This window comes from Anabrus simplex, chromosome 5 (genome assembly GCF_040414725.1).
Source record: "Anabrus simplex isolate iqAnaSimp1 chromosome 5, ASM4041472v1, whole genome shotgun sequence".
Lineage (NCBI taxonomy): Eukaryota > Metazoa > Arthropoda > Insecta > Orthoptera > Tettigoniidae > Anabrus > Anabrus simplex.
Window position 1 is genome coordinate 347508746 of NC_090269.1, and position 27253 is coordinate 347535998.

The following is a 27253-nucleotide window of genomic DNA, read 5'->3' on the forward strand; positions in this document are numbered from 1 at the left end:
AATGAATTTACGACTTCTACCGATTGGCAGCCGATTCAGTTCGTATGATATCGGAAGAATTCTTTCTCACTCTTTCTAACACCCAAACACATGATATCTGTGAGGAAACGGCGGGATTTAAGAACCAATTGAAATGCATTCTAATCATAACACTGCACATTAACCAATTGAAATGTATTATTACTCAAAACAATGCGCACATCCTGATTATACCCCTTATTCATAGTTGCAAATGAATGTCTTGCGCCGTTTCAGTGAATAGGTCTTTGCAAAATATTGATTATTAATAAGAGTGCACTTTAAAATAAATAGTTTTTACGTACTTCGTTTTCTAGTTTTCTTACTTTATATTCAATTTTATAGTTTTTTCTTAGTTTTATAGTTTTTCTTCGTTTTCTTACTTTATACTCAGTTTTATAGTTTTTTCTTAGTTTTATAGTTTTTCTTCGTTTTCTTACTTTATACTCAGTTTTATAGTTTTTCCTTAGCTTTATAGTTTTTCTTCGTTTTTTTACATAGTCTTAAGTGCTAAAATAAAAATACAACATGAACAGAAAAAATAGATCTTTAGTGTGGGACCATTTTGAGAAAAGAACTCCGGGCACAGCATTATGTTTACTGTGTAAAAGTGAATTTAAGTATAAAAATAACACTTCAAACTTGAGAGATCATCTGAAGCGCAAACATGTAAGTGTATTCAGAAGTGAACGAGAAGGAGCAAGAGATCCAGATGATCAACTCAGTGCAACTCCTAGTCACAGTACAAGGACAGAACCTGTTCCCTGTGCTCCAGTAATTCCATCTTCTTCAGCAGGATTAACAGGCATGATTAGAAGAGTTCCTGCTCTTCAATTAACACTTGCTGGAAGTGTTCAGTCAAGAGAACTGTCTGAAGAAAAGCTAAATAGAATTAATATGGCATTATCTGAAATGATTGCAACAGATTTGCAACCATTATCTGTAGTCGACAACAAAGGGTTTAAGAAATTAATTAAGGAATTGGAACCCAGATATTCACTTCCAAGTCGTAGAGTTTTGAGTCGTTCACTACTTCCAGACCTCTACCAGAACATCCAACAGTCTGTTCAAGATGAACTTAATACAGCACGTTATGTGTCTGCAACAACTGATATCTGGACGTCTTCAAGTAACACTTCACACATGACAGTAACAGCTCATTTTATTAATAATGAATATGATCTGAAATGTTATGTTTTGTCTACAGTACAGCTCACAACCAACCATACTGGCACTTACTTAGCAGCTGTTCTTAGAGCTATATTTGAGCAGTGGAATATAATGTCTAAGTTGGTGGCAGTGGTGACTGATGGTGGAGCCAATATCAAATCCGCTGTCAGCATTCTAGGACTGTCTCATCTACCTTGTGTAGCACATCTGCTTAATTTAGTTATCCAGCATGCATTGACAGATACTCAGGAACTAGATAGTGTCCTTCAAGCAAGCAGGGCAATAGTATCTTATTTTAAATCTAGTGTTCTTGCTTCTGACAAACTCAAATCAGTTCAACTTCAAATGGGACAGACTGATTTGAAAGTAAAGAAAGATGTAATAACAAGGTGGAACTCTGTCTATTACATGCTTCAGAGGCTGCTTCAAATCAAAGAGGCTTTATCTGCAGCATTGGTATCATTGCCAGGTAGTCCAATGGCATTAACAACAGATCAGTGGAAAGTAATTGAAGACTGTGTCTTGCTATTGAAACCTATGGAACTTATGACTACAGAATTGTCTGGCCAAAAGTACCCAACCCTATCCTCGATCATCCCTTTAGTAAGAGGGATCCAAATAAGCATTACAGGGAAAACTGCAAGTACGGCTATCGGCAGATCCCTACAAGAAACATTACTGTTTGAAATAAATAAAAGGTTGGGGAAAGTTGAGAAAATGGATCTACCGTCTGCTGCCACAATGTTAGATCCCCGTTTCAAGAAAGCAGGATTTGGAGTAGACAGTAACGCAGAAAATGCAAAAAAATTTATAACAGATGATTTAGCTGCTCTCTTCCAATCAAGAATGAGAATGAATACCCAGTGCCCTACTGACCAAGACATTCAAGATAATGTTGCAACAGATGTGTATCCTGATGACAATGAATGTCTCCTTGGTTATTTGGATGCTAAAGTAGCAGATCATATGAAAAATGAGAATCCAGTGAGTAATGCCATTATCATGTTTAGGCAGTATCTTGACCAACCATATGAGGACAGAAGAAAATCCCCACTTGCTTTCTGGAAGAGTAAGAAGTTGGTGATGGAAGAACTCAGCAGATTAGCTGAGAAGTATTTGTGTATTCCTGCAACTTCTGTCCCATCTGAAAGGGTATTTTCAAAAGCAGGCCAGATCATGAGTGAGAGGAGGAACAGGCTAAAAGGGAAGAATCTGGATATGTTGCTATTTCTAAACATGAATTTGTAAATGTGACAAAGAGAGACACCCTCAAGAGGTAGGCAGCTGTCCTTTATAAAGGACACCAAAAACATTCAGCCTGTCAAAACATTAGTAAAATTGATGTTATATTTTTAATATTAATATGTTTGCTGTAATGTATAGCAGTAATTAATATTCTTTCTTTTCAAGGGTAGCTATCCAGTGATGATCCCTTTTCATTTTTATTAATTCATTGATGTGTAGATGATTGTGTACATAATAGGAAGAATAATTAAGTATTGGAATAATTTACCACGGGAGATGTTCAATAAATTTCCAAATAATTTAAATTTAAGATAGACGAGGCTAACAACTAACTGGAAATCTGCCCCCTGAAAGAAAACACTAAATTCAAATCATTGGTGATTGATTGATTTTTGATATTTCTGAATGTATCTATAGATATAAACATGACTTCTTAGGTATATTTGTGTCTTCGTAATATCCATAGATATACCTGATTTTCTAGTTTGGTTGTGTGAATTGTGATAAAGTAGGCCTACAAAAAATACAGCAATTAGTTGACATTGTACTTTAAGGAGGCTACTGTTAGGTACACTTAAAAATGTAGATATTACTCCCAAATGTAATTACTGTATATAATGTACAGGTACTTGATTTTATATTTTATTTTCAGTTGGCCATGTGAATTGTGATAAAATAGGCCTACAGAAAATAGAGCAATAACTTAACATTGTACTTAAAAGTGGCTACTGTTAGGTACACTTAAAAATATAGGCATTATTTTTCCAAATATATGTAATAACTGTTTACAATGCACATGTACCTAATTTTCTACTTTATTTAGAGATGGTCTAGTAAATTCTCATAAAGTAGACGTACAAAAAGTGCAGCAATATCATTGTACTTCAAAGTGTTCGCTGTTACCTTTAAACATGTAAATGTTGTTGTTGTTGTAACCTATGGTTTTATTGGGAAGTAATTCCAATACAAAACTGATATCTCTAAACAACAGTAATATACAAATAACATTAATAATGTACAGATGTATTAGGAAACAGACTCTTGTTTCATCTTGTTCTTGGCCAACCAGTATAGGGCTGGGTTGGGTTGAGTCCTGTGTTCTGCAGTAGGTGTTTCGAGTCCATCATTGACCCAGTAATTTTGCAGATGGTACACTTTTCTGTCGGGTAAATTTTGATTCTAGCTAGGTGGGCAGCTAAGCAGTCACATCCTGCTTCCAATCTGAAGATCGCCACTGCTTCTTTCTTTTTATTATTTATAAATTTCATTTTCCGTATTGACAGACTCAAAGTATAGATAAGAAATGTGTTTTTCCACCATTCAATACACAATTTATTTTAATAGATTAAGCTAGTACCGGTTTCGGCTCTTTAACGGCCATCATCAGCTAGTACATGTTTTGTTTTAGCCATTAGACAATACACAAGTTGTTATTGTATTAGGCATCCGGATGTCTAATGGGGGATGGAATAATAGCATATAATTAAAATATCAGTGGTCAGGTTAAAAAGTTATAAATAGAGCATGAGTATGTAAAACATATTAAAAACACACAGGTCACAATATATAACATTTAAAAGGTTTCAACACATTAAAATTGTACGTATAGGTAGACACTTGTTAAAATTTTCAATTTATGTTATATGGATTCCATTCTTCTGTCCTCTGTGCAGATCCTTCTAAGTAATGTTGATTTTAGTTGTGTAGGGTAATCTTCGAGGACATTTTGAAACTAGTGTACGTCTTATTGATGTGGGCCTTTGTCATGATGAAATTTCGTTATGTTATATATCCCACACAACTAAAATCAACATTACTTAGAAGGATCTGCACAGAGGACAGAAGAATGGAATCCATATAACATAAATTGAAAATTTTAACAAGTGTCTACCTATACGTACAATTTTAATGTGTTGAAACCTTTTAAATGTTATATATTGTGACCTGTGTGTTTTTAATATGTTTTACATACTCATGCTCTATTTATAACTTTTTAACCTGACCACTGATATTTTAATTATATGCTATTATTCCATCCCCCATTAGACATCCGGATGCCTAATACAATAACAACTTGTGTATTGTCTAATGGCTAAAACAAAACATGTACTAGCTGATGATGGCCGTTAAAGAGCCGAAACCGGTACTAGCTTAATCTATTAAAATAAATTGTGTATTGAATGGTGGAAAAACACATTTCTTATCTATACTGCTTCTTTCCTCAGCTTGCTTTTATTTTTGTCCGAGAGGTCATTTATTTTTTTCCATTTCTTCATTGCAGTAAGTTGGGTAGTTTCTTTCTTCCAATTTTCAAGGTTTTTATTTGTGATTATCATCTTGATTGAGTTAGCTGCCAGAGGTTTGTTCTCATCTAGGTACTAGTGCCTTTTCTTGCTAGTTTATCTGTCACTTCATTGCCTTCTACCTCTACATGTGTGGGGATCCATTGTAAAGTGATGTTTCACTTTAAAGTTTTTAATTTTGTTAGTAGGTATTTAATGTCATGAATTCTTGATGAATGGGTTTTGATATTTGAGGATACTGCTTGTATGGCAGCTAGAGAATCTGTGAGTAGGACTGCTTTTTCAAATTAATTGACTCTATAAATTAGATGATGTAGGTCAAGACAAATGGCTTCTATTTCTCCATCGAAGTTGGTGTAAATATTACTTCCAAATATATGTTATTACTGTGCACAATGTAAAGGTATTTGATTTTATACTTTATTTTCAGTTGGTCATGTGAGTTTTGATAAAGTAGGCATATGGAAAATAGAGCAATAAGTTAATATTGTACTTAAAAGTTGCTACCAGTACTGATAGGTACACTTAAAAATGTAATTTTTTCCAGATATATGTAATAACTGTGTACAATGCCCAGGTACTTAATTTTCTACTTTATTATCAGATGGTTATGTAAATTATCATAAAGTAGGCCTACAGGAAGTGCAGCAATATCATTGTACTTTAAAGTGTCCACTGTTACCTTTAAATATTACCTCCAAATATATGCAATTACTGTGTATAATGTAAAGGTACTTGATTTTATACTTTATTTTCAGTTGTTTATGTGAACTGTGATGAAGTAAGCCTACAGAAAATAGTGCAATGACATTTCAAAGTGGCTACTGTTAGGTAATACCAATATAAATGGTCCATTATTGGACATGATAAATTTTCCAGCTAACTCATTCCTGGTTGCCAGTGTTTCGTTCCAGTGTACTAAGTTGGGCTCATCAGTCGGTAAATAGCACACCCACCATGACGCATGGCCAGTGCATACCGTGGAGGCCACTGCGTAGGCTACTTGGAGCCACTGGCAGTACCAGTGCACTATGAGAGACTGTCTCATTACCAAAAATTGATCTCTGCCTGGCCATCAGATGATATAGATGTTGATTCCCATAGGGAATCTGGAATATTTGTCCTGAATGAGTAAATTTAATAATACCAATATAAATGGTCTGTTATTGGACATTATAAATTTTCCAGCTAACTCATTCCTAGTTGCCAGCATTTCGCCCCAGTGTGCTACGTTGGGCTCATCAGTTGGTAAATAGCACACCCACCAAGACGCATGGCTAGTGCATACCATGGAGGCCAGTGCATAGCCATATGGCCAGGCAGGCATCAATTTTTCGTAATGAGACAGTCTCTCATAGTGCATTGGCACTGCCGGTGGCTCCAAGTAGCCTACGCAGTGGCCTCCACGGTATGCTCTAGCCATGCGTCTTGGTTGGTGTGCTATTTACCAACTGAAGAGCACAACTTAGCACACTGGGGCGAAACGTTGGCAACCAGGAATGAGTTACCTGGAAAATGTACACATTCGGGACAAATATTTCAGGTTCCCTATGGGAATCACTATCTATATCATACTGTTCGGTACACTTAAAAATATAGGTATTACTTCCAAATATAGGCCTATATAATTACTGTGTGGAATGCAAGGATCAAGGGTATAGGTGTTTGGTACAGTTGTAAAATTATTTTGTACTTTTCCATTTTCCATATGACAATCTTATATGCTGCATGAAAATTTGTGTTGTACGACATGATTTGTTAACCATTCGATGTCCACAGAATTCGTGGTTTTATCCGCGATAATAACCTATTTAATTTATGATCCATCTTAAAAATTTACAATGCAGAGGATTTTGTCCTAACCTAACAGTTACTACTCGCAACCTTCTTGTAAGAATTTTAGGTTATGGAATATCACAAATTAAATGTAATAATGCAGCTAAAATGGGCTACTTTTAATTTATTATTACAGAAAATGTCCTATGTTTAAACCTAATTCTTAAGTGTCATTTGTGAATATATTACTATTTCGCGGTATATTATAGGTACCGGTATATATTTGAAGCTTCACTGAAATATTATGTGTTCAATGGGTTTATTTCATTGTTTACGCGATCACGTTAGTCATTTTCTTCTGAACTCACGAATAAGTAAAGCGAATGAAAATAACAGGAAAAGTAACTGGAAACTATCGAATGTAACGCTCCTTAAAGCCGTAAACAACTTACAGAAACCGAATGCAAGGCTAGCGATTGTAGCGAAGAACCGAATGAAAACAATCGAATGAATATTCGATAGTTTTCTTGTAGAAGCGAATAGTATTCGATTGTTAAAAGTATTCGATAGTGCCCACCACTATGTTCATGTGGCCGCCATTATTGTTTTATTTTAATTCGGGTGATGCGCACGCCCGTTTTTTTTTTTTTTTTTTTTTTTTTTTTTTTTTTTTTTTTTTTTTTTTTTTTTTTTTGCCTTTAGTGTTACTCTTTGGTACGGAGATGTTCCATCCCCGGCCATCCCGATACCTGCATACCTTCATATCTACCTTTTACTTTGCTCTACTCCATGACGTTTTGTGATCTTTTGTCCTCGCAATGGTCATTGTTGTTGTGGCTGTAATGATGGTGAAGCCTTGATTAATGCTTGGTAAATATTAAGCGAATGCCTTCGCGGAAAGGAAGGACCAAAATAAATCCGTGAGGATTGTTTTCCTTTTATGAGATTTCAATGCGATATGATAGAATTCATTCAAGTGGTGAGCACGTCGTAATTTATTGTTCATCTCAATGTTTGAGGTGTGTCGTGCTCGATGAGTTACGATTCTAGCTTCGATTAAGCTGAAGGACAAATGTATGTATCCCTTCAATACTTTATTATTTAATTTTCATTGGTGGCTTCGTTTTATTTTATTTCTTTCTGATATGTTTATATAAATAAACCCTCATTTCAATTTTTATTGGAATTTCATTACATTTATTTGGTTACTTCCTTGTCATGCACTATTAATGAGGGCCATCTTCAGTTCGGGGGCCGTTATCTGCCTTATCCTGATCGGGATCCACGCCTTCGAATCTCCCGTCGTGTTTTATGTATTCCGTCATGTATCATTAGCGAGGGAGGGGTATGGTATAGACTTCAGTGGAAACTACACTTTGCTCTGGCCTGTGCCAAGAAATGGATGCAAAAGTACTGTATCCATCAAGAAATGACAGCAGGCAGTATGGGTAATTATGACCCTGTAAATTTATTGTGGTGTGTGAAATTTGTTCTGGTGTGAAGTTCTCTTGAGGAACAGAAAGTTAAAAACATTTGAGCAATACATAAACCCACCTCTGGGGCGATCTTGTGTAAATACTTCAATCAAGGACATCCGATAGGTTGTAAGTGCGCAATTAGAAACTGATGGCTTTGCGAGGCTGGACCATGAAATAGTTAGAGCGCAGACTCCTGCAAGTGTGCCTTCCAAAAAGCAAAAATGCTCTTTGTAAAATATTGTACCTTCAAGGGCAATAATGCTCTTTTCTATATAAATCAAATGAACTGTTAACTACTGTAAATTTTGTACCTGATATTCGGACTTCTAAGTCCACTATGTTCTTCGAGCTGACGAGCTCGTTATATGGCTGTTATTTATTCAGAGATTCTATTTATCAATTTTAAATTAGAGGGAAAAAATAAAGAAAGAAAGAAAGGAAGGAAGAAAGAAAACTTCAAAATTTGTTTTGTTAGGTTCTGCTCTAGTTAATTCCTTGTCCACCCATTCACTACAGGCGCTTCTTATCCCTCTGTGAGTCACAGAGATCCCGGAATAATAAAATAATAATTGTTATTTATAACTTACCTTCAGTACATTTGCAAATGATTAGTAGGATATTATGCATTACCTTTGCAATTATTTACACCTGCAAAGCACTTAATGTTCTTATCATACTATGAAATCGTTCCCTATGTTTATATATTGTTGAAATGTTTACAACATTATTAAAGTATGTACATTTACATTAGCATAATTACCATTGTAATTTCGTTCTGTGGTAAACTTGTGATATATGTGGTAAATTTTTCATTCTTGGGCAAATATTTAAATTGTAAGTTTGACGATCCATAGTATCACATGCATTTTTAATTGATATTTTGTTCCCAAGTGTGTCATTTCTAGGCAACTTGTTAAAACCTTTAACCTGTAATGTTCTGGAACCATATTATTTTGTTGCAGTACCTGATGATCTGAAAATATTTATGTACCTCGTTCTTGTTCAATAATAATAATAATAATAATAATAATTGTTACCGTATTTTGTGGAGCAGAGAGGTGAAGAAAGGTGTGGGCATGAATGCATGGATATAGAGAAGACAGAAGATTAATTTAAAACTTTGAAATTGGGGCCATATTTCTTTCTCCTATTCTTTCCAAATTTTGAACTTTACACTTTGCTAAGCAAATAGTAAATCAGGCACAAAATCTAGCTCGTGAGCTGGGGGGACAATCAGAACAATCAGGTAATAACCAATTTACAACTTTGAGCTTGAAGCTCCGTAGTTACAAATTTTACATGAGCGCTGCAGCTCTTTCCAACAACAGTCAAGGAGACGGATTTCCCAATTTTTACATCAGTGAAAGAGCTTTTTTGCTCTACAAATTTACAGTTTCCAGGCCTATCAAAGTCACAACCTATATTTAACAAAATTAAACAATATTCATTGTCTTAACTACTCAACAGTCTGTTAACTGTAACGGGAGTAACAAGTACTCATTTTACATGGCCTTTGGTAAAAACAAAAGGTTAAAGTTACTGGCCGAGAAGAAAAATGTTAGGAGGTGAATACTTGCACTCCTTTAAATTTACATGAAATACCAAAAACCCTACTTGGGCTTATGGCCCGACGTTACAGAGGCTAAGCTCATACTACAGAGGTGACCAGATGGAGAAAAATATTTAAGTTACAAAAATTACTAGATAGAATTTAAAGGCTACAAAATCATCGTCACCTCAATATCAAGTTGTGAGGGAATACAAGACGGTTCCTCACTCCTTATTCCCTACGTTCGAGTAAGTTCTTTAGACTTGTTTGAAATTTGCATTAAGAAATAAAAGTTACATTGCGAAAGAAATTTGGAACCTTCCCCTCGAGTTAGCTTTCAAAGACTATTACGTTGCTAAGCAGGATCTGCCATTACCTTGCGCTGCTGGACCTTCCGAAGATGTCCGAGGGAGTCTTTCCCCTTCTCTCCGTTACGTACACACTCTAGACTGGAGCGATCACAAAGACAACATGGCCCAAATATGCCAGTTTTTAAAACTGAGAGGAAGGTTCTAGATTTATCTGGGTCGAAACCCTGACACACCCACAATTCCTATTGGTTAATTTAATAAATATCAAAATTGTATGATTGGTTACTTAAATAATTGTATATAATTTCTAATTGGCCAAGAAATTAAGTTGGCGCGAAGAGATAGAAGTATTGATAAATTTGAACACCAAAGACAAAGTATAAACAATTCAATTTAGGAAACCTTGACATAAACATTTCTCTGAAAATTAATAGTTCATCTTCACCCCAGAGGGCGCAACATTTGATAGTAGCGACATCGGTCGAGAAATGTTCAAACTATTTCCAAAATGAGTTTCAGATTTCTTGATCCAGATGACCTTCTACAAGGCGCTAGTTTTAAATGCACGGGGCGGGTGTACCTCCGGTATAATAATAATAATAATAATAATAATAATAATAATAATAATAATAATAATAATAATAATAATAATAATCTTCATCATCAGAATCTGATTCAGAAAGAATTTCCAAGATGGCCCTGGCAGAGTGTAGCATAGTTAGAATAAAACAGACTGTCGTTAATGAGTTAATGACACATCCATCAGGAATTTGGGAAGCAGAGGGATATTAAGATAGGCGAGCGACGACCGCTCTGATGTAATGGTATTTCGCCAATCTTGAAATCCGGAAATCTAGTGTGACCTCTTCTTTGGCTTATTCGTATTTAGATTTGTACGTTTTTTCTGACTCAGCACGTAATTCAACCACGTTCTCTCTATTCTCACTATCATGTCAGCAGTAGAAAACTTTGAATTCGTCAACATCAGTAAAATAAGGAAGTACGAATCCTGTACGACAGATTAAGATTTCTCTGACAAATGTATATACAAGATGGGAATACTGTCGTTCAAGATCAGCATTCCATGGAATGTTTCTACATTGCTGAGTTCTCTTGTATTTGCGTGTCGAGAAGATAAATTAAGGGCTTTAACGTTCTTTGCGAACGGAATCTATAAATTGCTTTTTCAGTCGTCGGTCGCTCGCTTTATTCCCCTTCAAACAATTGCTTCGCTCTCAATAGCCCTTGAATCACTGAGCAGATGTGTCACTAGGAGACCCATCCAATTTATTAAACTCATTTACACGCCGTGTTCGAATTCACTCCTCAGTCTAATCACACTTCGTAATAATATAAATTTTGAAAATCTACTAATCATGTGCAGGTCAAGGATTAGATGCACCAGTTAAATATGCCATCAAATTTCGTTAAATTTACAAAGTATGTTGTTCAATTTATTGTAGAGGCAAGCAACTACGTGTTCATTCCAGTTACTTATTCTAGCGCTCAATAATGAAGATCGCGTTCAATTCTATGAACGCCTAAGCAACAAAGACACACATATGGCATGAACACATTGATGAGGTTATTGTGTGGTGATATGAATCTCGTACCACCAGGAAAATGTATATGTATACAGAGTGTTCGGAGACAAAGTGAACGGGCTATGTAAGCGTTAAGGGTTGGTCGTCCTCATAAATTATTTTCAAATAATAATTGTGTATCTCATATCGTTGTCATTTTATGAGCTGCTAAATTTTGCCAATCATATCGCTCCGCGGGCGAATTCAGTGCGCTTTGCGAGGTGGTGTTGCTAAATCTGCAGACAGCTTAGACTGGCTTGAGATAGTATTGGTGGTGATTATTGTTTTAAGAGGAAGTACATCTAGGTAACCATAACATCAATCAGAGGAAAATATGGAAGGGATTGAAGGTATCGGCCAAAGGAAGGTGTGGAGTAACAACACCGTGTTTATTACAAGATAATCCCTTTTACTAACAATCCCCGGACTCTACAAAAACACATACACATACGCTACAACAACCCCTAGATAGTGTGCGGTATTGCCTTGAGTCCGTCACATCTCCTCCCCACCCTGGTAAATTTCCAGAGGAACGACCAGCTGCACCAGTCGACTGCTTCTGGAAGCGTCTTGTTAGCGTAAGATGATTGTTCGGATTTTTCAATTTCTACTGGGAGAAGCTCCTCTATTCTCGCTCGATTCCATCCGTGTCTGGCCTTGAGTCCTCCTGGAGGAGGGCAACATCTCCGATCCTTGGTGAACCCTGTTGATTGTGCGGTCTTTTCACTTCGTGGTAGCTTCGCAGCTGTATATGATACTCTACTTACCAACGTTTCCAGAAATATTGAAGAACTCGCTGTCTCGTTTTAAATTCCGATGTCAAATTTTTCCCTATGGTGGGTTCTACTCCAAATGGGATGGCTCTTAACCTTTTTATCCGACTAGAAAGTTAGATGGGGTCAGAACATCGCCAGTATGTGAGTCCTCGGTGATCGATATGAGGTTAAGAGCGGCTTCTATGCTGACAAGTGTCCTGTACAAGCCTTCTTCGTCTTGCTGCGAGCGTCGTAGAACCTTCCGCAGGCATCTTTTGGTAGAACTGACCATCCTCTCCCAGAATCCTCTCCACCAAGCCGCCCGTGGTACGATGAATTTTCATCGCACTCATTGATGAACACAGTAGTGACGCGTACTGGGGCCTACCAAGACGTCTTCGAGGTCCCTGAGTTCCTTATTCGCTGCAGAGAAAGTGCGTGCGTTGTCCGAGTATATGGTATTGGGGCCAGCGAAGACCACACCTGTTAAGAAAACGGTTTTTTAGGTTGTACATGATCAAGTGGTAGGAGAGAATCTATCTTGCTAAAGCGAGTGTTTGGAGCTATCCTGCATGGTAGGCAAGAGTGGAGTACTTTCTTAATTGTTCGCCTAGCTTGGAGAATCCAGAATTCTTGAAGTACATCACCTAATACGATGCGAACTCCTAAGTGGTGCAGTCGTATGTGGGTGTGTCTAATTAGCAGTTTTGTGAAATGGTGTTCACCAAGCAATATAATTGGGTGTTTCTGCTCATTGGTCAACTCTGAACATTGGAGTCTTCTACCTGGTCGGCTTACACCTTGGTCCATGAAGGGGTCGAAGCGTGCAAGCTTAGCAGTACACCTCACTGCAGTGCGCTTACCTCGGCAGAAAATTTTTATTGCTGAATTTCTTTTTTGACCCAATATATTAGGGTGGTTTGCATTTCTGCAGATGTCAATGCGTTAGAACGGATTGTTTTTATCTTTGATAGCTTGGCTGAATCTAAATACCCACGCTGTGACATCTAGTAGTTTCCGGTAAGCGCTGCACCTTAATACATGTAGGACGGGTTCAGTAGTGGTGATCACGAATACATTTGGCAGCTTTCTGATCTCCGGTAGTGGCAGGTGTTCCATTGTTATGTCAGGTGGCCACATGTCGCTATGAGTAAGCCAGCAGAAACCACACCATCACAAGTCTAAGGATGGTAGCTGGTCTGCGTCTGTCCCTCGCGTGAGATAATCTGCAGGGTTTTAGTGTCCGGGCCAGTGTCGACACTGGCTGGGTGGTGTGTGTATAATTATCTCTGTTACACGATTGGCAACGAAGGTCTTCCATTTGTTTTGGTCGTTCTTTATCCATCCCAACGTCACTGTAGAGTCGCTCAACAGAGTGGCTCTCTTGAGGTCGAAACCTGTTTCCTCGCAAAAGCAGCACAGGAGGCGTGTGCCTATAAGTGCGGCGACCAGCTATGATCTTGGAAGCGTCACCTTCTTCGCTGGTGCCAGTTTGTTTTTGTTGCAAACTATGCGAGCGGGGGTGGTATAGTCCCGTGTTGACCTCACATTAGTAACTGCTCCGTATGCCCTCTCAGAGGCATCGCAGAATACGTGCACGAGTGATTTGTGACTTGTCTGTCCCATGCCAATCCCTCTGGGGATGTTTATAGATGACAGGAAATGAAGTTTGCTAATCCATGAATGCCAATTCTTTGCTATATACGGAGGTAGTAACTCCTCCCAAGTTAAACCTCGCAGCCATGAATCCTGAGGGATTAATTTAGCAACAATTCCTACTGGTGCGTAAAGTTCAAGAGGGTCGTAGGACTGGGCGGTGGCACAAAGAATGTTTCTCTTGATTCCTAGTTTGTTCATGAGATCGCTAGCAATCTTCTCCTTTTTTGGTGAAGAGGCAATCCTCAACAATATTCCAGTCTTTGTCTACTCCCAGAACGGTCGTCACTCTTCTTTCCTCCAGCTGTTCCTTGCGCCATAACGTCTTTAACGGTTCCGAGTTGGTCGCCCATTTGGAGAGTGGCAGATTAATCTGTTGCAAGAGTGCGGTGAGTTCATGATATATATATAGCAATTACCTTTGAGTCATAATTAACACTTGCAGTGAAGTCATCTATAAAACATAGATTTGTCCACTACCTCTGATGAAACTGTATATCTGTCCCAATTCGGTGTGGCAGTTTCCCTTATAGTGGCCGACAGGAGGGATGGACTAGATGTCAGTCCAAATGGTAAGCGTTCAAAGCGATATCAGCTCGTTTGATGTGTCATAGTTTCCGTCCTCCCTCCGCTCGACACGATACTATTGAAATCTCGTAAGATCTATATTATCCTCGTTGAGTGTTAATTGTAGGAATACTTGCTGGCCGTCGCATGCAATTGCCTTGGATTGTTTTCTAAATCTTAGCAATGTCCCTAGAATTTCTGGTAACAGGTTAGAGCACGTTGCCAGAGCATAGTTCAATGATGTAGAGTGTACTTCTTGGGAAGATGCGTCAAAGACGACTCTGTATTTTGTGCTACTCGCGATGGATTTCTTCACAATGTTGTGGGGTTGGTAAAACACATCCCCAGAACAGTTTTATGAGGAACATCCTCTACTTGATCTCTCCGTATATAATCTAACGTGAGCTTATGATGAATGGACTTCAGCTCATCATTCCCGTGTAGTATATTTTCTAATAATGAGAATCGCCCTTCTGCTGTAGTGAAGTTGGGGGAAAAGAGAACGCCCTCCTTCCTAGGCAGCGAGACAACACTCCTTCCATCTTCCTTACAGTAGGTGTTACGGAAATCTTGGAGAATGGCGTGATCCTTGGGTGACTGTGCTCGCCCTTGATGTTCCTTATTGCCGATGGCTTCCAACTCCCAAAACTGACGTACACGGTCATCGGAAATTTCATCTACAGCAAATGAAATATGATGGAGCATTATCTGGTTGACTGTAACACCGGATTTGTTTCCGCTGACGACGTGTCCAAATATAGTAGGCAATAGAACAGGAGAATGAGATACTATCATTGGCTGTTTCGAAGTTACAATATTCCAGTAATGGTCTACGCCTATGAGAACTTCTATCGGAAGTTCTCTTTCGTCTTGCGGATCTACTAGTTTGAATTTGTTATATCGTTATACCGTGCGGTGGCGTCGGTTGTGGCGTATAGGTGTTGTGACTTTCGAAAGCACCAACTGAAATACGAGCATTAGTCTAAAATCTCATAATTTCAAATGAAACGTTCCTTCTTAAATTTAAAATCCTAGAAGTGACTCAAAGGTGGTTAACTTCAATGTCTGTATATGATTAATGTTGCGCTCCAATGAATCTATCAGCGAATGATAAATAAAGCTAGACTGACTGCCGGTGTTCAGGACAAAACGAGTAAGTTTCAGTTTTCCTGTCGGTCCTTTGATCCACATGCGAATATTCTGCAGGTAGGTGAAGTTCGAAGCAGTGAATTCTACTTTGGCAACGGAAGAAGAGAGGGTGTCTGCCTTACTGCAGATAGATACGTGATGGAGACCCTAATACTGATTGCAGGATGCCTTTCATTGTTTGAAACACCTATCCTTATTATGACCTTTCCTGAGACGTAGGAAACAAAGTTTTGCCGTCTTGAGTTTATCAGTTCTAACCGTGGAGTCTTGTATCTGTTGACAGTCTTGGCCCCGGTGCCCTTCATTTTCACAATATACACCAAAGGGTGCCGTTTTTCGCTTGCTTCTTCTTGCAGTATTGTTTGCTTTTGTTTTCACCTGAAAAGCGGCGGCTGTATGTATGTGAGGCGCTGCAGGAGAAATATCTCCTCGTATTTTTGGTGTGTTGACAGTCCCTTCGACCTCTTCCTTAAAGAATTCCATTAATGTCGAGAGGTGCCCTTCTTGCGTGTTATGTCTTTTGGCGTGAATGAACCAACGGCACCAGATGTCTTCCGCAGTAGCTTAGGAGCGAGTAAGTCCACGTCCTCTCCTAATGCTCGCAAGGCTTGAATTCGCCTGTGGCATTCGATGTACGTTTTGTTTAGTACTTCCGGGCTCTCTGAAGCTACGACCTCAAGATTTTGTAAGAAATCTAGATGTGATTGGATAATTCTATTTTTAACTCCGTAGCGTGATATCAGAATCTGCTTAGTTTGTTCGTACGTACGGCTTGTAAGGGCTATCCCGTCGACTAGCCGCTTTGATTCCCTTTCCAAGAATCCGCGCCGAAGACGTGTTTATTTATGGCAGAGACTGATGGATTTATGTCTACGGATGCCTCAAACTGTTCCCAACATCAGGACAATTCTTCAGTTTTTCCCGTGAAAGACTGTAGTTTTATCGTTGGTAACTTTACCTCTGGAACAATGTTGTGAGCTGCTGGATTTGTAGAAGGTTGAGTGGCGACATTCATGCTATTTCCAACTTGACTCTGCTCCAGAAAATGTTTTGCCCTTCTAATAGCTCGTTTTATTTTGTCTGTGTGTAGTCTTCACATGCTACTGTATCTGCATTGCATTCTACGTCATCGAGCAGATCTCGAAGAGATCTAAAGCGAGTAAGTTGTGGAAAGGTTAGCTAAAATGCTGTACTTCGTCAACAGGTGTGGAGTGATCGAACGTATTTAATTGATTTATGAAGCGTGTGGCATTTGCTCGATGTGTTATCCGTTTACGTTTTAATTTTGAAAGATGCCATCCAATTTCAGTCATGCTGGATTCTCGCTAGTACGTAGTTTGGAGTAGAAATGATGGATCTTCCCTTAGTCGTATTACGTTTAGTTTCTGGATAAGTAACAGATGGCATCACTAGTCAAGATGGGTCGCATGGATTTGTGGTATAAAGTCTTAAAAAATGGTCATAAAATGTCATAAAATGGCGCCCTCGATATTAAACGAAGCGTTCAGGCATTCATACAACTAAACGCATACTGTTACCAATCATTACGTTACTGAAGGGAAAAAAAATGGAGCCAAGCCCTACTTGAATGTCAGTATTATATTTCATTAAGAAAGAGGGTGAAGCTTGTACTTATCCGACGTGTTGCGGCTAAACGTGATGACATGAGGCTGGTGATTTACCTTTTCAATAATCCGCCAGAAGTGAAATTCACATCATTGATTTCTCCTCACAGAAACGACCTATTATGTTTCGATAGCAGGTAATATTCGTTGTTCGTGTAAACTCTCAAAATTCTCCCGGGTTTCGGCACCAAAATTGTGGAGTAACAACACCATGTTTATTACAAGTTAGTCCCTTTTTTAAAAATCCCCGGACTCCACATAAACACATACACATACGTTACAACAACCGCTAGATAGAGTCCGTAACAGATGGCAAGGGCCAGGAAGGGCGTGAAAATTAAAGACTCCCTAGGTCTCGGAAAGCTAATACCGTCGGAGTCGGAAAAGAGCAAGAGTTGACCAAGGGAGGTCGGATAGAATAGATGAAAGTGAGGCGTCTGGCATCAACGCCAGGACTCAGCTCAGGGATCCGTCGTCGCCAACCCACGCTCCCAAGCTGAGGGCACCTCTTACGACAGGCAGGTGATACCATGGACGATATTCTACCACCCCCACCCACAGGGTGACCAAGCCGAGAAATCAACATGTAACACAAACACACCAAGAGTTTCAGCCGGTGTCATGGTAGCGTATTTGCTAAGACACGATCCTGTCAGCTCGGAGGTCCATGTTCATATCACTCCAATGGCAAAGTTATTTTCCTTCAATGGGTGATCTACAAGCGATTTTAATCCACGTGAAGATTTAGCAACACCGCCTCACGAAGTTCATTTCAATTCGCCCGCGCAGTGATCCGATTCGCTAACTTCGGCAGCCGCTAAAATGACGACGGCGCTATATATCAAATTACTTTTTTCAAATTATTTATCAGTATGACAAACCATCCAACTCTCATATAGCCGGTTCACATTTCTTCCGACCACCCTGTATATGTATTGTATACTTCAACCTATGTTGGTGAGTTCTTGAATAAGCCGGTGTTGTTAAAATACTCAACTAGTTCTCTCTTCTCAGGGGTAAATCGTCCACCACATCTTGATAGGGTACAAAGGATTCATAAGTAACTCTAATCTACTGATAAAACCAGCCTGATTCATTTTGAAATCAAATTTATTGAAAATTAAGTACATACATTATAATTATAGACTGTTATGCTTTTCAGCGTTCAGTCTACAAGCCTCTGTGAATTTACTAAACGTCGCCAAAATCCTCGATTTGCAACTAGTGTTGTGGCCTCATTTAGTTCTATACCTTTTATCTTTAAATCGTTAAAAACCGAGTCTAACCATCGTCGTCTTGGTCTACATCTCTTACCCTCCACAACAGAGTCAATTATTCTCCTAGGTAACCTATCCTCCTCCATTCGCCTCACATGATCCTACCACAGAAGCCGGTTTATGCGTACAGCTTCATCCATCGAGTTCATTCCTAAATTAGCCTTTATCTCCTCATTCCAAGTACCCTCCTGCCATTGGCCCCACCTGTTTGTACCAGCAATAATTCTTGCTACTTTCATATCTGTTACTTCTAACTTATGAATAAGATATCCTGAGTCCACCCAGCTTTCGCTCCCGTAAATCAAAGTTGGTCTAAAAACAGACCGACGTAAAGATAGCTCCCAGACGAAACTGACTTCCTTCTTACAGAATACTGTCGATCGCAACTACAAGCTCACTGCATTAGCTTTACGACACCTTGATTCAATCTCACTTACTACACAACCTAAATACTTGAAATTATCGACCTGTTCTAGCTTTGTATCACCAATCTGACATTCAATTCTGTTGAATTTCTTACCTACTGACATCAATTTAGTCTTCGAGAAGCTAATTTTCGTACCATACTCATTGCACCTATTTTCAACTTTCAAGATATTAGACTGCAGGCTTTCGGCACAATCTGCCATTACGACTGAGTCGTCAGCATAGGCCAGACTGCTTAGTACATTTCCGCATAACTGAATCCCTCCCTGCCATTTTATATCTTTCAGCAGATGATCCATGTAAACTACGAACAACAAAGGTGAAAGATTACAGCCTTGTCTAACCCCTGTGAGTACCCTGAACCAAAAACGCATTCTACCATCAATTCTCACTGAAGCCCAATTGTCAACATAAATGCCTTTGATTGATTTTAATAATCTACCTTTAATTCCATAGTCCCCCAGTATAGCGAACATCTTTTCCCTCGGTACCCTGTCATATGCTTTCTCTAAATCTACGAAACATGAACACAACTGTCTATTCCTCTCGTAGGATTTTTCAATTACCTGGCGCATACTGAAAATCTGATCCTGACAGCCTCTTTGTGGTCTCAAACCACACTGGTTTTCATCCAACTTCCTCTCAACGACTGATCGCACCCTCCCTTCCAAGATGCCAGTGAATACTTTGCCTGGTATAGTAATCAACGAGATACCTCGATAGTTATTGCAATCCTTCCTTTTCCCTTGCTTGTAGATAGGTGCAATTACTGATTTTGTCCAATCTGAAGGAATCTTACCAACACTCCGCGCTTATTTTACTACTCTATGAAGCCATTTCATCCCTGCTTTCCCACTATACATCACCATTTCAGGTCTAATTTCATCTATTCCTGCTGCTTTATGACGATGGAGATTATTTACTATCCTTTCCATTTCCTCAAGCGTAATTTCACCGACGTCATTTTCCTCCTCCCCATGAGCTTGGCTGATCGCAACACCACCAGGATAATTTCCTTTTACATTGAGAAGATGTTCAAAATATTCCCTCCACCTCTCCAGTGATTCCCTGGGATCTATTACGAGTTCACCTGAATTACTCAAAACACTGTTCATTTTCCTTTTCCCTCCCTTCCTAAGATTCTTTATTACTGTCCAGAAAGGTTTCCCTGCTGCCTGACCTAGTCTTTCCAGGTTATTACCAAAATCTTCCCACGACTTCTTTTTGGATTCAACAACTATTTGTTTCGCTCTGTTCCTTTCATCTACATACAAATCCCTGTCTGCCTCGGCCATTGTTTGGAGCCATTTCTGATAAGCCTTCTTTTTACGTTTGCAAGGTGCTCTCAGTTCATCATTATGTATGTATGTATGTATGTATGTATGTATGTATGTATGTATGTATGTATGTATGTATGTATGAAAATTAAGTGAAAGGAAGGAAAATAGACTGTTGCAAAAGTAAATACTAATCCTCAAAACATAAAATTTAAATTGCATTTGATAACACGCCAAGACATATAAATTATTACATAAGTTGTGATTTGAGAGTCACCAACACATAATATACTTTAACTCATTTTCTCATCTATGACCATACTCAAATTGCTATATGAATCTGTTTGCCAAATCCTTAATTTGTTTTCTAGATGAACTCTTACAACGAAATCTTACAGTTTGTAATAATTCTCATGGAGCTCTGGAAAAACGTGTTTGCTCTTTCAAACAATTTTATTTTACAAATTAAAGAATATTGGCCATATTAAAGAACCAAAAACCGACATCACCGGTCTGAGTGGTTGAGGCGCTGGCCTTCTGACCCCAACTTGGCGGGTTCGATCCTGACTCACTCCGATGGTATTTGAAGGTGCTCATATACGTCAGCTTCGTGTCGGTAGACTTACTGACATGTGAAAGAAATTCTGTGGGATTAAATTCCGGCACGTCGGCGTCTCCGTTTTAAACCGTAAAAGTAGTGAGTGGGATGTAAAGCCAGTAACGTTTCTATTATTATTGTTACGGGGATACCCGTGGAGCAGAAAGAGGTTAAAGAAGGTGCGGGCTTGAATGAGTCTAACTACGATATCAAGAATTGATTTAAAACTTTAACAAAGGTTATATTTCTTTTAGAACTTCAAACTTAACAATTTTTCATAACAATGAAACATCAGGTACAATGACAATCTTGAAACACGTCTAGGAAAATCCAAGATTAGTGAACTTTACAGATCCTGTGCTTCAAGCCCCTCGCTTTAGAATTTCTGAGCTCCCAGCTCAAATTTACAAAAGAGCAAATATATATTCAAGGGCATAAATCCCTTAATTCGTGGAGCACATGCTCCCAAAATACAATTACTAGCCTTCTAGAGGCACACTTTACAGTAAAGTTACAAAACTTGGAAACGAGCTAACAGGCTCTCGTGTTTCCAAGCCTATTCAAGGCAACATTGCATGAAAAGTGACAAACTCTGGACTTTCAAGGCATTATTTACAAATGGAAATATTATCACACGGAGGTATCTCGTACCCAAACTACAGGGCGTTTGAGAAAAGGAACAGGTTAAGTAAACGGCCCGAAACACAAACTGAATGGAGGCGAAGGCGGCGCTCCAGATAATGAAACCTTAAAGTCCTAAAGGACTCTGGGCCGATGAAACTACTGAGGTGAATCGTAGATAAATTACATTAACACATTGCAGAAGGAAATTGTTACTAAACGAAGTCACCTCAAACCAAGATGAAGGGGAGCTCGAGAGGGTACATAACTCCCTATCCCCGATTTACAGTTAAAGATTTTATGAAATTTTTAGATTAGCCGGAAGAAAGTTACATTTTAGAAACGTAGGTTAAAGATTCGGACCTTCCCCTTGGAATAAACTGCGGAGGTAGCTACAACAAGAAAGATGTAATTTATGTGGCCATTACCTTATAGATGTTCTGCTGCCAATGAAAGAGGCCGCCCGCCTCCTGCCTAACGCGGACACTCAGATAGACGACGATCAATTGGCCAAGAAACGTAAAAAGCCGCAGTTTATAAACCCTCAGGGAAGGTTCGAGATCATTCAAGACTAAACCAGCCACACCCTCTCAATTTTATTGGTTGAGTTCAAAAGTAATACTCAGAATCGAACAAGAAGCCTGTGATAGGTTGAAAATTAATTACAGAAATTAGTGATTGGCTAGAATCAAAACTGGTGGAAAGAAAAAGGAAGTATTGCCAAACCAAAAATAAATGAACATCAATCAGTTACAAAAACCTGGAAATACAGTACAAAACTTCTTTAAATTATAAGTTCTTTCACTTTTCACCAGGGTGCATAATCATAAATATTTTGTGGTGTCATCTGCAGAAAAATGTCCGAACTTCTTGATGAATATCAAAACAAAACAAGGAGAAATTCACTCAGTTTAGGAAACTGCACAATAACAACATTACATAGTATTTCGGTGGTGACATCTTCTGATTAAAGTTCTAAGTTCCTGTTGTATTATTTTCCACTTTATTTCGATAGAGGGGTACATGTAGACGCTAATTTTGAATGCGCGGCGTAGAGGTGTACCTCCCGGTACAATTATTGTTATTATTATTATTATTATTATTATTATTATTATTATTATTATTATTATTATTATTATTATTATTATTAAAATCCCAAACCTTAAAATCTCAAACATGCTCGATCTGATTTGAAGCAAGCAATTAATAAACTGGCTACTGGCTGCCAGTATCTTCAGCGGAGTTGATTGTTGATAAAGCGCTGATAATTTGACCGTTGCCTATACTTATTGGAATTTAATCTAGCTGCAACTTTGTTCCTAATATTCAAAAACCGTAACAAATCAAATCATCACAAGTGGATATCTACAGTATTAGTCAGAAATACGGCTACATGTTTGATCAATTGCTTATGTTTAATTGCAACTCTTAAAGATAAAAGGATGACCCCGACAGAAAGTCAAGGCCTGACACTATCTGCACACAACGATGCAACAAAACCATATTCAGCGCCATTTTGGTCAACAATGTAACCTATTTTGTTTTTGCATTGTTATGTGTCGATAGTAAGGAGCCTTGACTCTCCGACGGTGTCATTCTTCCAACTGTAAGAGGTCCTATCATGAATCGATCAAACATATAGTCGTATTTCTGACTCATCCTGGCACTTCAAGAGTTTCATCACTTTGAAATGCAAGTATGAAACCCACCAAGCCTAGAAAATGCATTTTCTTCCTAACTCTAGCAATCCAGGAAGACTCCTTTCTCTAGTCTGGTAAATCTTTTATCCTGCAATAAACAAGATAACGGGTCAACTGCTATTCATATCCGAAAAAGAACATCGGAATTTAGAAATAAATTTTCTACAAAATCGTTCATTGCGTAAATTTTAACTCTCAGTTTTCAATGAAAATGTATGTCTTTAGGCTTTATCAGCTAAAAAACAAAAATTCAGAGTTACTATTATTCGGATCAGTAAAGGATGATACCAGGTGTATGCATAAGTCCTTTCCGGTTTCACTAAGAGATGGCTCCAGCGAACAGTACGCAGTGTATGAATTTGACAAATACGTCAGGTTGTTCGTCTGACATTAACCTACCAACACGCACAAGTTGAGTCCGCCGAACACTAGCGTCTGTGCTGTATCGTTCAGTGATCAATCATGTCGACGTTTGTGCATGAAAAAGAACATTTGCGGCACGCGTTGCTTTTCTTATTTAATCAAAAGAAAAAGGCTGCGCAAAATTATCGTTTGCTCGTACAAACATGGTGAACACGCTCTTTCGACTAGAACATGTGATACATGATTTCAGTTTGAAAGACAGTGCGCGCTCTGGTAGACCATAAAAGTGCGAAGACGAGCAAATGCAGACGAAGCCCGGCGAAACTGTTAATGCACAACGCCATCGATAACAAGTGATAAATTTAAATCACGCATTGATCGAAAGACGACCGGAATGAGCCAGAAGACATGGCAAAGTGATTTTGTTACACAACAATGCGCCGTCTCACACAGCAAAACCAGTGAAAGAAACCTTGAAATCGCTTGAATGAGACATCCTTCCGCACCCGCCGTACTACCTCGACCTGGCACCATCTCACTATACCTCTTCGCATCAATGGGGCACGCGCTAGCAGAGCAGTACTTCAGCAATTTCGAGGAAGTTGGAAAATGGCTCGAAGAATGATTTCCGCAAAAGACAAGCAATTTTTTCTGGCATGGAGCTCATATCTTACCTGAAAGATGGGCGAAGTGTGTAGAATCCGATGGACAGTTTTCAAAACACAAAACATGAATTTGCCTTGAAAATTACGTGTTTTATTCACCACAAAAACCTTCAAAAACTTATGCATACACCTGGTATATAATGGACTTAATTTAAAGTTTCCTAGAATATCTCCATATGCGTTTCCTTCGTACTCGAACAGTTTACTAGATAATTGAACTTTTATATCCTAAAGGAATACATACTCCGATAATACGGACTTGCATGTCGAGCCTGAAACAGGTGGGTGGGTGAGGATGAAAATTATTATTGTTATTATTGTGTTTCTCTAAATGTTACCTTGCAGCGAGGCTTTGATTTTCCTCGCTTAGTGCCACGCCAATGACAGCTTCAGTAGACTAGGGGTAAATCTTATTTGACACAAACGGCACCAGTGAGAGTCTTGCGGTGAAAACCTGAGAATGATGGGTGACAGTTTCTTGTCAAGTCCGCGTGGAGTGATGAGCTGGGTTGCGACATCTTATCTTGTTTCATATTGTGCTAGTTCGCTTGAGAATATGGGTGATGTTATTATTAGCTGCACTGCCGAAATAAAACTGACGATAGAAGGAAACTGACCACTCCGCTTCCTCCTCTTCCCATCTCACTCGCTTCTATGTTCTTAACCTGCAAAGAAGCACAAAAATATTCATAAGTGGCGCGAACCCAGTAATCGTTACACTTTTTCAATCTCTGAGAAAAGCACTCTTAATTTGCAAGCCAAAGCACAATGACGGAAAACTTGGAGCAAGCTAAAGGGAATACTGTACACGTCTGGGATATCCAATCTGTTACAAAAATCTTATAAAGAAAACTGTCGTCATCTTCCATCTTTTTCATAATGTCGACACAGAACTCATACCGTTTGTGGTTGTCCGCCTGACCCAGTTGCAGCCTATCCCCCTTACACTTAGTCATCGTCGTAGTAAAATTTTCCATACTGTAGGTTGTGGAAAGGCCAGCTCCAAACTTGCTCTAGGTCAATTCATTGGACTTACGCCTTCCACAAGGTGGTCTGCTACACGATGGCGTCCCTGTCCTTTCTCTCGGCGTGCCACATAACCTCTTTCAGCGAATCGGTCATACCATTCTTTGATAGTTTTCACCTGTGGCGAAGCTTTCTGATACTCAGCTCTGAAACGTCTTTGAACGGTAATTTGCGATTTCGTTTCATGAAACTACAGACAACACTGCGCGCGTTCCGCACCGCTGTCACCTCCATGACGACTGCGTCGCGTTCCCCGCCAGACGAGCGTGGAGAGAGAATGGAGTAAAGTCTGTTGGCTACACCTGCAACTTGATGGTATGGCTTGGGGTTTGACAAACATCTGAATACATTTCGATCGTTAGTTTTAAAAGTATTCACTGATTCCTTCAGGTAACTAATTTATAATAACCCTATATATTATCTGGCTGGGAAAACGTACACGCTACATGATGTGGAGGCCGAGTACGGAAACGAAATATGACAGAGAGATTGATTATAGGTGCGGTCAACACACGTCCCGGAAAATTCGGGACAGTCCCGATTTGCAGAGATCTATTCCGGTGTCCGAGGAAAATAATTTAAGTCCCGAATTTCATGTTGATTTATTCATATTTTATGCACGAAAGAATAATAATAGCTCACCAAGCGAGTTGGCCGTGCGATTAGGGGCGTGCAGCTGTGAGTTTGCCTTCGGGAGATAGTGGGTTCGATCCCCACTGTCAGCAGCCCTGAAGATGATTTTCCGTGGTTTCCCGTTTTCATACCAGGCAAATGAGGGGGCTGTACCTTAATTAAGGCCACGGCCTCTTCCTTCCCATTCCTAGGCCTTTCTCTACCCCATCGTCGCTGTAAGACCTATCTGTGTCGTTGCGACGTAAAGCAAATATTAAAACAATAATAATAATAATAATAATAATAATAATAATAATAATAATAATAACTCACGGACATCTTCCTAGTGGAATGAGATGAGCTAAAACTAACATCTGAACAGCAATTGTTATCTGCTCTAAATGAAATGAAACGAGACATAACCGATCCAAAGTTGAGGAAAATCTGTGAATTTATTTTGTAACATTCTAGAACTAATGCATACGTGGAGGACTCCCTTCAATTAGTGATGGGACATTCGATTCATTTTACTGAATCGATTCGTTTGATTCCATTCACGTTACTGAATCGATACAGAGATCCGATTCACGGCACGTTAGTCATTCAGTGCTCGCAGCTGCCATCTGGTCTTCATAGTATGAACTACCTTCTTAGAAAAAATGCTAGTCACTCTAATACATCAAAGGTTTCCGGCGACGCAGGGTGGGAAAGGTTAGGCTTAGGAAGGTAGCAGCCATGGCCTGAATTAAGGCACAGTCCCAGCATTTTCTGGTGTGAAAATGGGGAAACTACGGAAAACCATCTTAACGGCTGCCGACGGTGGGATTCGAACCCACCATCCCCCGAATAAAGGCGCATAGCTACGCGATACTAACCGCACGACAACTCGCTCAGTCATTTTTGAAAATACGTATTTTTCTATCACATGAGGATTTTTTAAATCGTCATATTTTTTATAGGCCACCCGAGATGTACAGTAGCCCGCTGGTTTTCTGTTTCAACATACTGTTGGTTAAGTTATTGCGTCTGTCCACATATGATTGAAGTCTTGTGCGACGATGTGACATATGAACTGAGAGAATACTGAGCCGTTCTTCCCATTTTGAGTGGTCATGAGCATGACTCATAGTCATAAGGCAGGCTAGAGTCGAGTTTAATTGTCAAATCTCAACTGCGTTATAATACTAAGATTCATTAAACTAATAAATAATATAACCTAATGGACTACCTACTTACTAGCAACTTCAGAATTATGTTTCGACTACCTTTTTAACACTGCATATAAATCCATCTATTATTTAAACCTCCCTGTAAGAAGAGGACAGTGAATGCAAATGGGTATTATTTTCAAATGAGCTGAGCTCGAGAGTCCATTATACCATACGATTCTTTCAGTGTACCATGGCTCACTGTATGTCTCGCTGCAGCGGAAGCTCGGCTCTCCGCAAGTGTCCAGTGAGCCGATAAGGAGCCGTGTGTATCTTGTGTCTCACTGCGCCGTGC